This window comes from Dermacentor silvarum, chromosome 1 (genome assembly GCF_013339745.2).
Source record: "Dermacentor silvarum isolate Dsil-2018 chromosome 1, BIME_Dsil_1.4, whole genome shotgun sequence".
In the NCBI taxonomy this organism is placed as follows: domain Eukaryota; kingdom Metazoa; phylum Arthropoda; class Arachnida; order Ixodida; family Ixodidae; genus Dermacentor; species Dermacentor silvarum.
In genome coordinates, this window is record NC_051154.1 from 250,869,368 (window position 1) to 250,882,161 (window position 12,794).

Sequence of the window (12,794 nt, forward strand, 5' to 3'; positions counted from 1 at the left end):
TGCAACCTTTCCCAGCGAACGCTCCGTGACGTCAGCACTTTGCGCCTTTGCCTTTGCTCAATCTGGTCAGATACGGTTCCCGTTGAGTCGAGATCACGGAGCAAGAACCGAAATTTGCCGAGACGTTTGGTGCCCAGTGGTCTTTTAACCCATTAGGGCCCAGCGTATATTTAAATGTACAGTACCATTTTCATTTGCACATAATTAAAGAAGAAACATACTGTGATCTTTAGTACGCCATCTTGCTAAGAAGGGACCCAATTTCCTGCCAAGACGACCACACGTAGCCCCACCTTGTGGCGCCCACTGAAATCTCCGGAGTTTTCGTATAGTATACACCATGTTTGTTTACAGCGGTAAGCACCGTCGATATATTTTAGGCACTATTAGCCCCGAGAGCGACCAAGAGGGGCGCTGCGAGTGTCGCTCGCATGACGTCATGGCAAGGATTCCCGCCTGTCATCTGCTACAGTTCGGGCTGCGTCCGGGCGCCTTCTGCAGCGTTTCCGTTTGTTGGCCCTCGTTCCCTATGCTAGTACACTTATGACAGTTCTCTCAAATATATTTTTACGATGTCTTCGTTGGTCAAAATTTATTGAAAGCGCTTATTTTTTATACAACAATATATTTCTCAAACACAGCGTTACTGTGCCGGCCAACGGAGCTCAGTTCAGGATGGTGTGGGTTTTTCATTCGCAGTTCTACACTGTGAATGCGGTAGCGCGCATGAATAATAATAGCATAAACACGAAAACATGGGATAGCATGATCCAGTTAAGCGACCATACTTGCCGTGTGGCAAGAAGCACCTAAAAAACCTTGCCTATATATGATTTGTACAACATTTACCTTGACTTTAACCCGATAAAACTTGTTTGCTCACGGCGAACTGATGACAAAATATCGGATTTTCGCATTTATTCACACGAACATTCGGCAGTAGCACTAGGTCTAAACAACACTGTAGTATAGATTCTGCCAGTGCCGGTTCATTTTTGAACGGCTTCTCAAGATGAGCCATTCTTAATCGGTTAACTTTAAGCGGTGGTATTTTTAAGTAAAGCTCATTGAGGCCAGTAAACCGCTATATTGTGGCGAGCTGTTTAAGCTGCTTGCCGCACGCAAAAGGCATGGACCAATGTGTATTCGCTTTTCAGTGCTACACGCTCTACTCAGATAAAAAATTTACCGGTGCTTGTTGCTTGGGGAACCGATGTGACCGATCTGCTTGCCCATCACAGCTACACGGCGCAACTTTTTGGGCGAAATATGCCTATTAGACCATGTGGCTGCAGCCAGCAAGAAACCTAAGCTTCATTGTTTAGTGGTATACGACACATTGAAAATATCAGCATTCACCGAAGGAGGTCGAAAATCAACTGAGTTCATATAAGGCGTGCATGTTGTGTTCTTCTTTAAGAGGGGGGTATACGAGGGGGTGTTTCATGGACTGACGCTGCGAGTAGTTCTAAGTTGGTATAGTTAACACTATTGTGGTTCGACACATCGTGATGCAAACGGTAGTTAGATTTTCCTCTTTCAGGCAGCCGAAGCTTCTTTCTAGTGCCCCGAGCATATTATAGGCATCTTGAAACTGCAGCGCACACAGAAGAAACGAGTAGCACACAGGCGCTGATGTGTTATACGTTTGCCTTGTGTCCTTGCTTCTTGTGTGTGCGCTGCAGTTTCAAGTTGAATAGGTACCAACTCGCCCAACTTTCAGTACTTTTATATTATAAGCATTTCCAATTGGCGCTGTACAGCACTGCTTCATGGTTTAAATTTGAATTTGTAGTGAACGGAGGGGCTTCGCGAACAATATGTGCCTCGCTTTAACGCCCTAAGGATAGTCGGTTGCTTCCATTGCGGGTGGTGTCCGCCATATTGTCGATAAAGACCGCTTCAGGCCACTATGAAACATTACATCGCTTGTAAAGGCTTTTGTCTTCATCTTAACCACGACCCTTTCCTTTCAGGTGATTGCGATACATACATGAAGCACAGTGGGGTTAAAATACACGTAGAATGCTTTTTCGGGGCGGCTGTTTCGTAAACGATGAAAGTAGGAGACAATTTCTTTTGCGTAAAAATGGGCGTCTATCTCTTCCTTTTACGCATTACTACGTCGCCCAGATTTGAGTAGGAAAACTAACCAAAGCAACAAGAGGCTTGATGAAGGCGTCGCCGGTATTATCGTAGTCTAACATACGGATTTATATAATAAAGTTGACACCAAATACGAACATTACTGTTCTGTGTAAAACGAAATGCCTGTCGTAACTAAGTACTTAAGAAATGTCAAGTTTGAAGCCAACCTTAGTAAAAATAAAATTCTCTGTGCTGAATTTGCGGACGTTCTTTTTACGCAATCTTTTTGGACAGACACGGCGCACCTCAGCCTTGCAAAAGCAGTAACCCCTGCAACTCCATATAGCTTCGATATTCAAGCAAGAAATTTTCGCGATTCACGCAGTTTCGAAAGAGATACTGTACTTTAGGTGTGACAGCGGACAGCAGAAAGCACCCAGAACATCCTTGAGAAAGTACGGCTGGCGCGCCCCATGCACCGAGCATGCACGAAGCCAACTAGCGCGCACGGCAGCCGAACGAGCCAGAGCGAGAGCGAGCGGCGTCCTGGCCGTGACGTCACCGCGAGAGGGCGCCACTCCAATTTATCGCCGCTAATAGGTGGATAGCAAAATCTCGGTTGTGGCAAAGGATTGTGGGGTACGGCGTATTCTGCTAAGACTTCCGGTTCGAGACCACGACGCCGTCTATGCCGCCGTCACTTCATGCCCATGCTTCACGCGCTTGGTCTTTTAGATATTGCGGAACTTTGGTGAAAAACCACGATACAAGCACCGCTGGGCAGTTCCAAAACGTAGGTGTGAGCTATCGCTCCTTCGTACTTATGTTGGCGCCCTTAGACTAGTGTATTTTTAGGTGGCAGGCATTTCATGCCCTAACGTACGTGTTTGTGTCGCGTCCAACAGTCATATAACGTTTATCACGCTCAAACGTTTGTCGAGCGCAAATAAACGTTTGTTATCTTAGAAGTAGTTTTTTATAAGTGGCAAGTCAACCTAATAAGTGGCTGTTTGTAACGCTTCCCATAACAAACGGTGCAGTCGATCGCTGCGTCCGCTGTTTTGTCTGCAGCGGTGCCCAGCGCGCGCCAAGTCGTCGGCTGCTGTGCCTCGCAGTCTCCCGTTTTTTCTCACGAGACGCATTTCGTGTATAACTGCAGAGAGAAAGCACTGATTTAAGTATCTGAAAAGTACACGAATTATTTCGACGTTACCTCTCCCCCGTCTCTCGCGCAGCCTCAGTTGCCTTTTCGTTGTACCGGAATGAAGACGGCACATAATCAGTGAAAAAAAGTCAATGTGCTGAGGATCCTTGCTGGGTGCACCTGTGTGTATTTAACTGATTTTTAAAAAGGGGGTATTTGTACTAGAACGTTAGTAGATGAAGTTATTCGCCAAAAGACTTGCCTGTGACGAAATGACCTTCGCATATTCTGGCTCCTACGTTCCGTGCCCACAGCTCGCTGTCCATGGTTGCTCGTTTGACGGCAACTGCCCATTTACGTTTGTGCGCTTCATTCCATGGAAAACGAAACATTTTTTGCCGTTCACGGAAGAGTTCGCGCACCCTAATGCCGAGAGCCAACCATAATCACGTTGCTGAAGCGTGTTTTCTTCGCGAACAGCGGTAAATCTCACCGGAGAAACTGCTGACAAGGCTGAATGGAGCAACAGAAGCGCAAACCCTCGAACCGGAAGTCGCTAACTGACGAAATCGTCATTTTGCTATCCACCTTATAGGTGGATCGTGTAGGTGCCGCCGACGTTCGCCCCCCCCCCCCCCCCCCCCCCCGAAATTATGCGCACACACTCATTCTGCGATGATTGTGTTGCATGTTTAGTTACTTGTTGGATAAGGACGCTGCTCCTTAGTCGCCCGGGTAGCTCAGTCGGTAGAGCGTTAGGCTTTTAACCTAACGGTCCAGGGTTCGAGCCCCTGCTCGGGCGCGTTTTTTTTTTTGACTAATGTTTTTTTTTTCTTTTTTGTGAACGCGAGTTGCTAGAGGTACTCAAACAAACGAATTTTCTCCACACTGCGCAGATGGCACTCAGATATACGCGCTCACTGATCATCGCGTCTCATTCATTCCCAACTGTACAAAAAAAAAAAAAATTGAGGATCATTGCTGATCGCGCATCACACACACACACACACACATTGGCGCTCTTTGGTCATACCTGGCCCTTGCGCCACTAAACCACACACATTAATTAATTCATTCACACACACCCACACACACACACATTGACGCTCTTTGGCCATACCTGGCCCTTGCGCCACTAAACCACACACACACACACACACACACACACACACACACACACACACACACACACACACACACACACACACACACAGGCACGCATAAACGCACCCCCCTCACACACACACGCACATGCACACACACGCACACGTTTATTTACTTGTTGGATAAGGAAGGCTTAGCAGTCGCCCGGGTAGCTCAGTCGGTAGAGCGTTAGGCTTTTAACCTAACGGTCCAGGGTTCGAGCCCCTGCTCGGGCGCGTTTATCTTTTTGCGTAATGTTTCTTTCTTTTTTGTAAACGGGAGTTGCTAAAGGTACTAAAACAAACGAATTTTCTCCACACTGCGCAGATGGCACTCAGATATACGCGCTCACTGATCATCGTGTCTAATTCATTCCCAACTGTACAAAAAATATTCAGGATCATTGCTAATCGCGCATTACACACACACACACACACATGCACGCACACATTGGCCCTCCTTGGCCATACCTGGCCCTTGCGCCACTAAACCAGACACATTCATCCATTCTAACACACTGTTGGAGCTGGGAGTCGTGGTCTATCCGAGTTCGACGTCAAACTGCGGGTCTTGCCTACGCAGCCGCTGCTACCAGTTGTTGGGGTTGAGGACGGACTTGAAGGCAGGAACATGTTCTCATTGAGAACGAAGAGTACAGGGTTTATTTACACTGTTTACATCACGAGTATGAGAACGAGACGGTACGTCTCATCAGTCTAGCTTGACTGGGTCGGAGCACCCCACATCGAAGCACTGGCTACATCTCAGGGCAGATGGGAGAGCACACTCGATGGCCCCCAAAGTCTCCCTTAAAACCCCTCTGTCCAAGCTGCTGTCCCACCATCCTCCAATCGGAGCGTCGAAAGTCACCGATGGTCTGCGTAGAGGGCGAGGGTGCGCATAATCCCCCGGCGCCTTCGTTGCCCGACCACATTCGCAGAAGTGCCCTCGGGCACACACTGCTCACTTCCCCACATAAAGGAGGGGACACTCGTGGACAGGTGGCTTCGCATCTGACTTGAACTGACGCCTCTGTTCCTGGAATGGGCCAGCTGGTCTGTCGAGCGGCCGTGAGTACGCGTCTACTTTTCCAAGAGTCTCCTCTTGTTATAGTGTCGAGACACGTACTCTTTCTAAGGTGTAGAGACATGGTGGCACCGCTGATCTGTTCCCGGCGGGACGGCTTTTCAGCCTCCCGCTGGTCGTAACGTAACAACACACACACACGCACGCACAAACACACTCGCCCCCCCCCCCACACACACACATTGGCGCTCTTTGGCCATACCTGGTCCTTGCGCCACTAAACCACACACACACACACACACACACACACACACACACACACACACACACACACACACACACACACACACACACACACACACACACACACACCCAAGCAGGCAACCACAAACGCACTCGCACACCCCCCACACATGCACACACACACAAACGCATACACACGCACACGTTTAGTTACTTGCTGGATAAGGAAGAGCCTACGCAGTCGCCCGGGTAGCTCAGTCGGTAGAGCGTTAGGCTTTTAACCTAACGGTCCAGGGTTCGAGCCCCTGCTCGGGCGCGCTTGTCTTTTTGCCTAATGTTTTTTTTCTTTCTTTTTTGTAAACGCGAGTTGCTAGAGGTACTAAAACAAACGAATTTTCTCCACACTGCGCAGATGGCACTCAGATATACGCGCTCACTGATCATCGCGTCTAATTCATTCCCAACTGTACAAAAAAATATTGAGGATCATTGGTAATCACGCATTACACACACACACACACACACACACACGCACACATTGGCCCTCCTTGGCCATACCTGGCCCTTGCGCCACTAAACCAGACACATTCATCCATTCTCTCACACACACACACGCACGCACACGCGTGCGCGCGCGCACAACAATTTGGTCCATTTCCCTACGCAAAGATGAGTGCAAACCGTCGCTATTTTTCGCCGCGCACTTTATCAAGCCGCAACAGACGTGAAGAATTTCCGAGGAAAAGCCGGTGTCGCGTGTCTTCATCGGCACAGACACCTGAAACTACCACGTTGTTCACTCCCGCAACTAAAAAAGCCAGCGTAACCAGTTTTGCGTCACGCAGGTTACCACACACCGATGTTCCCTGGCCCAGAATAGTGCTAATCTGAGTGACAAGATGATTGTGTAGGTTTTTGTACAAAGAGAATAAAAAAAGTCGCAGTTTCGCCTTAAAGGCAAAGCATTGATTGCGATAAAAAATTTGTGGACAGCTATACAAAGTTAGGGTAGTACTTTTATCGGGCGTATAAACATTGTAAACATAGGCGAATTGAGCTTCGGGTCGGCGCTCGCATCGAAGTGATCTTATCCGCTAAAACACAGGGAGGGCAGACTCTGCCCCCGCCAGCAGATGGCTTTCAAAAATTGGAGGACGCTTAAGCTTCGCCTTTAAGAGTGGAAAGCGTTAGCGTTATCGCGACCCGTTCGCATCGCATTTTTCTTTGAGTCGGTTTCATTGCAACACAGAACGTGGTTTATTGAAAAACCCCGTCTCCCAGGAAAAACCAGGCGATCATGCGCAGCTCAAAAGCCAACACCTGCACACAATCTAGCGTTGATTGCGATAGGCCACGTTGCTAACGCTAATGCGATAGGAAACTTAGTTCCTTCTGCATCAGTGAGATAGGGGTAGTACTGATGCAATTATCCCCTTCCATGTTGATATGGTAAGCTTCGAGAATTTCACGCTCCGTCTTGCCCTTGCCCCTACCAAGGATTTAACATTAGAAAAAAGCGGGACGCAGCCGGATTTCCGATAATGGCGAGACAAATTTGCTCCATCAGAGGTGTTCCAAGAATTGTAGTGCTCTCGCAGCCTCTCATTAATACACCGGCCTGTTTGACCGATGTAATCTTTTTCACAATTCAGCTGAAGCTCGTACACCACACGTGTCGCACAAGAAATGTAACGGTTGTCATGACAAGCGGGGGGTCTATTTCTGCCACGCGCATCTCGTGAGCAAAGGCCTGAAAGTTTGCAAGGAGCAGAAAAAACAACGTTAACGCCCTGCCTCGCAGGAAATTTCTTGACGTTGTGGGAAACGATATGTGCCACGTCTCTTCTCTGTACATCGTCTTTTGACTGGTTTTTACCACTCAGTATGTACCAACAGCTGGAGAAGACGGAATAACAGTAGATTGAATCAAAGATGGAGGAGATATCATGCTTGAAAAGCTTGCGGCCCTTTATTCGCAATGCCTCACAGCTTCAAGTGTACCAGAGAGCTGGAAGAACGCCAACATTATACTAATCCATAAGAAGGGAGACGTTAAAGAATTGAAGAATTATCGACCCATTAGCTTGCTTTCAGTATTGTATAAAATATTCACCAAGATAATTTCCAATAGAATCAGGGCAACACTTGACTTCAGCCGACCGAGACAGCAGGCTAGCTTCAGGAAGGGATATTCTACGATGGATCATATCCATGTCATCCATCAGGTAATCGAGAAATCTGCGGAGTACAATCAACCACTTTATATGGCTTTCAGAGATTATGAAAAGGCATTTGATTCAGTAGAGATACCAGCAGTCATAGATGCACTGCGTAATCAAGGAGTACAGGAAGCATACGTGAATATCTTAGCAAATATCTGTAAGGAATCCACAGCTACCTTGTTTCTCCACAAGAAAAGTAGAAAGTAGAAAGAAAGGGGTCAGGCAAGGAGACACAATCTGTCCAATGCTATTCACTGCATGCTTAGAAGAAGTATTCAAGCTCTTAGACTGGTAAGGCTTAACAGTGAGGATCAACGGCGAATATCTCAGCAACCTTCGGTTTGTAGATGACATTGTCCTATTCAGCAACAATGGAGACTAATTACAGCAAGTGATTGAGGACCTTAATCGAGAAAGTGTAAGAAATGGGTTGAAGATGAATATGCAGAAGACAAAGATAATGTTCAATAGCCTGGCAAGGGAACAAGAATTCAGGATTGCCAGTCAGCCTCTAGAGTCTGTAAAGGAGTACGTTTATCTAGGTCAATTACTCACAGGGGACCCTGATCATGAGAAAGAAATATACAGAAGAATAAAATTGGGTTGGAGTACATACGGCAGGCATTGCCAAATCCTGACTGAGAGCTAATTACCACTGTCGTTGCAAAGAAAAGTGTACAATCATTGCATTCTACCGGTGCTAACATATGGGGCACAAACTTGGAGGTTAACAAAGAAGCTCGAGAACAAATTAAGGACCGCGCAAAGAGTGATGGAACGAAAAATCTTAGGACTAATGTTAAGAGACAGGAAGAGAGCGGTGTGGATCAGAGAACAAACGGGGATAGCCGATAGTCTAGTTGACATTAAGCGGAAGAAATGGAGCTTGGCAGGCGATGTAATGCGTAGGATGGATAACCGGTGGACCATAAGGGGGACACAATGGATACCAAGAGAAGGGAAGCGCAGTCGAGGTCGGAAGAAAACCAGTGGGGGTGATGAAGTTAGGAAATTTGCAGCTTGAAGTTGGAATATGCTAGCGCAAGACAGGGGTAATAGGACATCGCAGGGAGAGGCATTCGTCCTGCAGTGAACATAAAATATAGGCTGCTGCTGCTGCTGATGATGAACATCAGAACGTGGGAAAGCGAGATTACAAAAACCAGGCTTACACCGAGTCCCTTAAAGTCGGCTTCACTTTTACACAGTGAGAAGAGGTTTATTACCGGTGGCCTTCAAGGACGCTACGAGTTCCAAAAACAGCGAGGCAGCTTGGAGCACCGTCTCCAAAGACACCAGCGACCAACAGCGCGAGCAGAGCGGGCCGAGCGTTGGCGATGCCGCTGGACGGAGGCGCTTCTTCTTCACAATTGCCCCCGCAGAAAGAGAGCCATCCTGGCGACCTAAGAGGTTGTTGGCAGAGGGTCATGGTAGAGCTTGAGACGCGCCACGTGGACGAGGTCACGTCCACGCCGGCGCATGTCGTCAGATGGAGAAAGTGGCTCGATGAGAAAATTCACCGGGGACGTCCGCTACAAGACGCAGTAAGGCCCTTCGTACTTTGGAACGAGTTGTGAGGAAAGGCCTAGAGTTTGGCAAGGAACAGCCAACCATAAAAGAGACCCTGGTGCATACGTGGGACTGGCCAGTGAGTCGGCGCGTCCTTCCTTGTGGCGCTGTTCTTTTTGTGACGTAAAGGTGCGCGCGAGCTGGCGGCACTCTTCGGCTTGTCGGGCAGCTTCGTACACAGGTGGGCACTCGGAAGCGTCCAGGACTGGCAGGGAAAGACAGCGTCGATGGTTGGTGCACTGAGGCACGCAACACTTTTTTTTCTTCCATGGCGTATGCAGAAGCTGTTAATAAAACAGAAACGCGCCCGCGCATAGAGAGCAACACGGTAACACTGTGACATTGACGGTGCGGATACTCTTTGAAATATTTCTCTCGCTGGCCACTACGCGGCGCGATCGTGTGTGTGCATTGCGAATACTGCGAGACCACGACCACCCCGCACCAACTGAAGTACATAGGAATGGCTGTCCCCATTTTCTGACCCACGTGATGTTCGTGATGTTCCACCGGAGTCCTTTAAACTATTAAAGGACTCTGGTTCTATGAAGCGTTCTTGATGGAGACAAGCCAAAATTCGCAAGAGTGGTAGTTTTCTATTATTATCATTATAAAGTATAAAGAGCCTGGTTTCTATGACATCCTTTACTGAACGTGGTTCCCCACAAAAACAGACAATCGACGAAGAATACCAATGCTTCAGGCTTCATAACAGCTTGTCACATCGTGCTTTTCATAGGTTCGCAAGTGTTAAGACAGAGGTAATGTGTGCTTTTCTAAACTTTTTCTTGTCACCGCGAGGTGGCGTCACGTTTCAGAAGCGTCTGCAGAGTTTCTTAACAAAACGTCGCTTTATGCATTGAAGCAGAAACCTAACTGGAACGCCAATGCATTTCTTCGCAAAGTTCGGGAATTAATATCTAGAAACTGGTGTCATCCTGAGAATTATTTCCAAGTGGATCCGCCTTGCGAACTCTACGGCTACAATTTGTAAATTGCAATATGGGTCATCAGGTAATTAGTTAAAAACTTAATTTGTGCAGTTTTGTTAATTATTCGATTATGCATTGCAATTTTTGTGCAAGTAATGTCCGCCTCTTCGAGTAGACCAGCTCATGAACTCGAATTGCGCTATTTGCCACAGGCAACCTTTAAGAATTTTTGAAAGTGTTCGCTGAAACACCCTGCATAAGGGAAAGGGGACAAAGCCGACATAAACAACTACCGCCCCATAACAGTGACGTCAGTGGTTTGCAGGGTGGTGATGCAGATTATAATGGACAGACTGCAATCATGGTTGGAGGGCGAGGAGGTGCTGGGGGAACTACAAAATGGGTTCCGGAAACAAAGAAGGTTAGAAGATAATTTGCTGTCATTGACGCAGTGTATTGAAATAGGACAAAAGGAACACATACCCCTATGGCTCGCATTTCTGGATATCAAGTTAGCCTATGACAGTGTAATCCAAAAGGATTTGTGGTACATACTGGGCACTCTAGATATCGTAGATGGAGTAAGTATCTTTAAAAGATATCTATAAAAGTAACAAGGTGCTTGTCACAAAAGAGCGCTTAATCATAGCCTCCTATATACTTCATGCCTGCCCATCGGCGCCGAGAACGCAGGAAAGCGGTCGTCGCGCCTAGTGCCGTCACTCACCACTAGTTGGCGGTGCTACCCCAGAATAGAAATACAGGACGCTCTACGGTGGCGCGCGCTGTAGCATAACTATATATCAGGCTATTTTTTATTACCGGTGCCGATTCTATTGTTTTACAACATCTGTGGGCGTTTAACACCGACACAGAAGCGTACAGGCCGCCGCGCATTGCTTCTTCCAAAAGAAAAGAACGATAAAAGTAAAACCACAGCTCTTATCTGTACTAGTATGAAGCTATTTTCCTTCTGCTTAACATTACATATGTTTTGTATGTCAGTGTGCAAAAAAATAATGTCGGCTCTAATAACTGCACAATAAAAACTTTTATTGCAATCATTTGGATTTAAAGTTTGTGGAGCTTTCGTGACAGGGGCTTCTGTGAAAAAACTTTTGCGATGTCGTTCTTGTCCGTTATCTTCAGCGCAAAATTAGTGAATAGAGGGCGGAAGAACTTTGTCACCATGATCTCAAACAGCTTTTCGTGATGCTCAGGCACTGAACAATTACATAGTTCACGCTTTCGCAGAACTTAAACAGAATTCACGGCAGTCTCCCTCAGCGGCAGCGTAAAATTTCTTAGCTTAGCGAGCACTACTTCAACCTATTTGTGCAAAGAGTTCAGCAGAACTACGAGTTCGTCTGACCAATACAGCAGACGGCTTCTGTCTTCAAGCCTAATCAGAGAATCTGATGGCGCCGAGGAATTGGGCTTTGTCAACAAACTGAGGCATTCTTTGCAAGACACCCACTCATTAACAGCTTAACGGCTCTCGATAGGTATCCGCCAACCATCGCTAGTGCTGCACATTCTGGCGAACGAAACGTTTCTTTGCGCCTTGTATTGTGGTTGAACAGCGCTGCTGTCGCCTCTTTGGGAAATTTTTTGGATGGTTCTGGCGTAGTACTTACGCTCAGTTGCCGGCGTAGCGACGAGCATATGCTATCTTCCGTGTCCATCACGTTGCTGTTTGTCGATGTTGACGCAATGCCTGTCTTCAGAGACTTCTGTTCCGCACAAAACTGCCCGTGAGTGTGTGTCTGATCGTTGCTTCCCGCCAGTGGGGCACCGACGGGGGGGGGGGGGGATTCGGGGGTTGTAACCCCCCCCCTGAGGCCGACCTCACCCCCCTTTTGTTAGGCCCCTTTTCTTTCCTTGCGCATTCGAGTACTGCAACGAAAATGTAAGACGCGCAATCGTCTGCACACTCGCAAAAAGCGCATTTTTTGACAATTTCCCGTGAAGACATCGAAATTAGTGCTGTTTAGATGGTATTGGCAAACTGTCAACCCCCCCCCCCCCCCCTGGCCGAGATCCTGGGTGCGCTACTGCTTCCAGCTGACCTCCTCAACCACCCAAAAATATTCTTCGGCGTCAGACGAGAGCTTTCTAGTCAGAACAATTCAAAGTGCGCATCTCTCTCAGCAAGTATGTGACGCATTCCACGTTTGACACATTCAAACTTGGAGCCACTTCTCTGGAAGTTCTTCATCGCTCGGACTTTCATGAAATGAGATGCCCGGGACGTTTCTCTTACTGTACGAGTTGCATCTATATAGGTCCACAACAATACGCCATACTACTGGGTATCAACTCGCAAACCACTTAAAGTAGTACAACTCACTCGGGACCACAATGTCTTCTTTTCGACCAGAAGGCTCTCATTTACGCTGCTGATAGACGTCCTCAATGTGGCACCGA

The 12,794-nt window shown here is 47.5% G+C and overlaps 3 non-coding genes across 3 annotated transcripts; all 3 read left to right on the plus strand.

Moving 5' to 3' along the window:
- The first annotated feature begins 3,961 nt into the window (after positions 1–3,961).
- Positions 3,962–4,034, plus strand: Trnak-uuu (transfer RNA lysine (anticodon UUU)). The gene has a single exon. It is a non-coding gene; the product is annotated as a tRNA-Lys (tRNA).
- A 504-nt stretch (positions 4,035–4,538) lies between these two features.
- Positions 4,539–4,611, plus strand: Trnak-uuu (transfer RNA lysine (anticodon UUU)). The gene has a single exon. It is a non-coding gene; the product is annotated as a tRNA-Lys (tRNA).
- Positions 4,612–5,887: 1,276 nt separating this feature from the next.
- On the plus strand, positions 5,888–5,960 carry Trnak-uuu (transfer RNA lysine (anticodon UUU)). Its single transcript has one exon. It is a non-coding gene; the product is annotated as a tRNA-Lys (tRNA).
- The last annotated feature ends 6,834 nt before the right edge of the window (positions 5,961–12,794 follow it).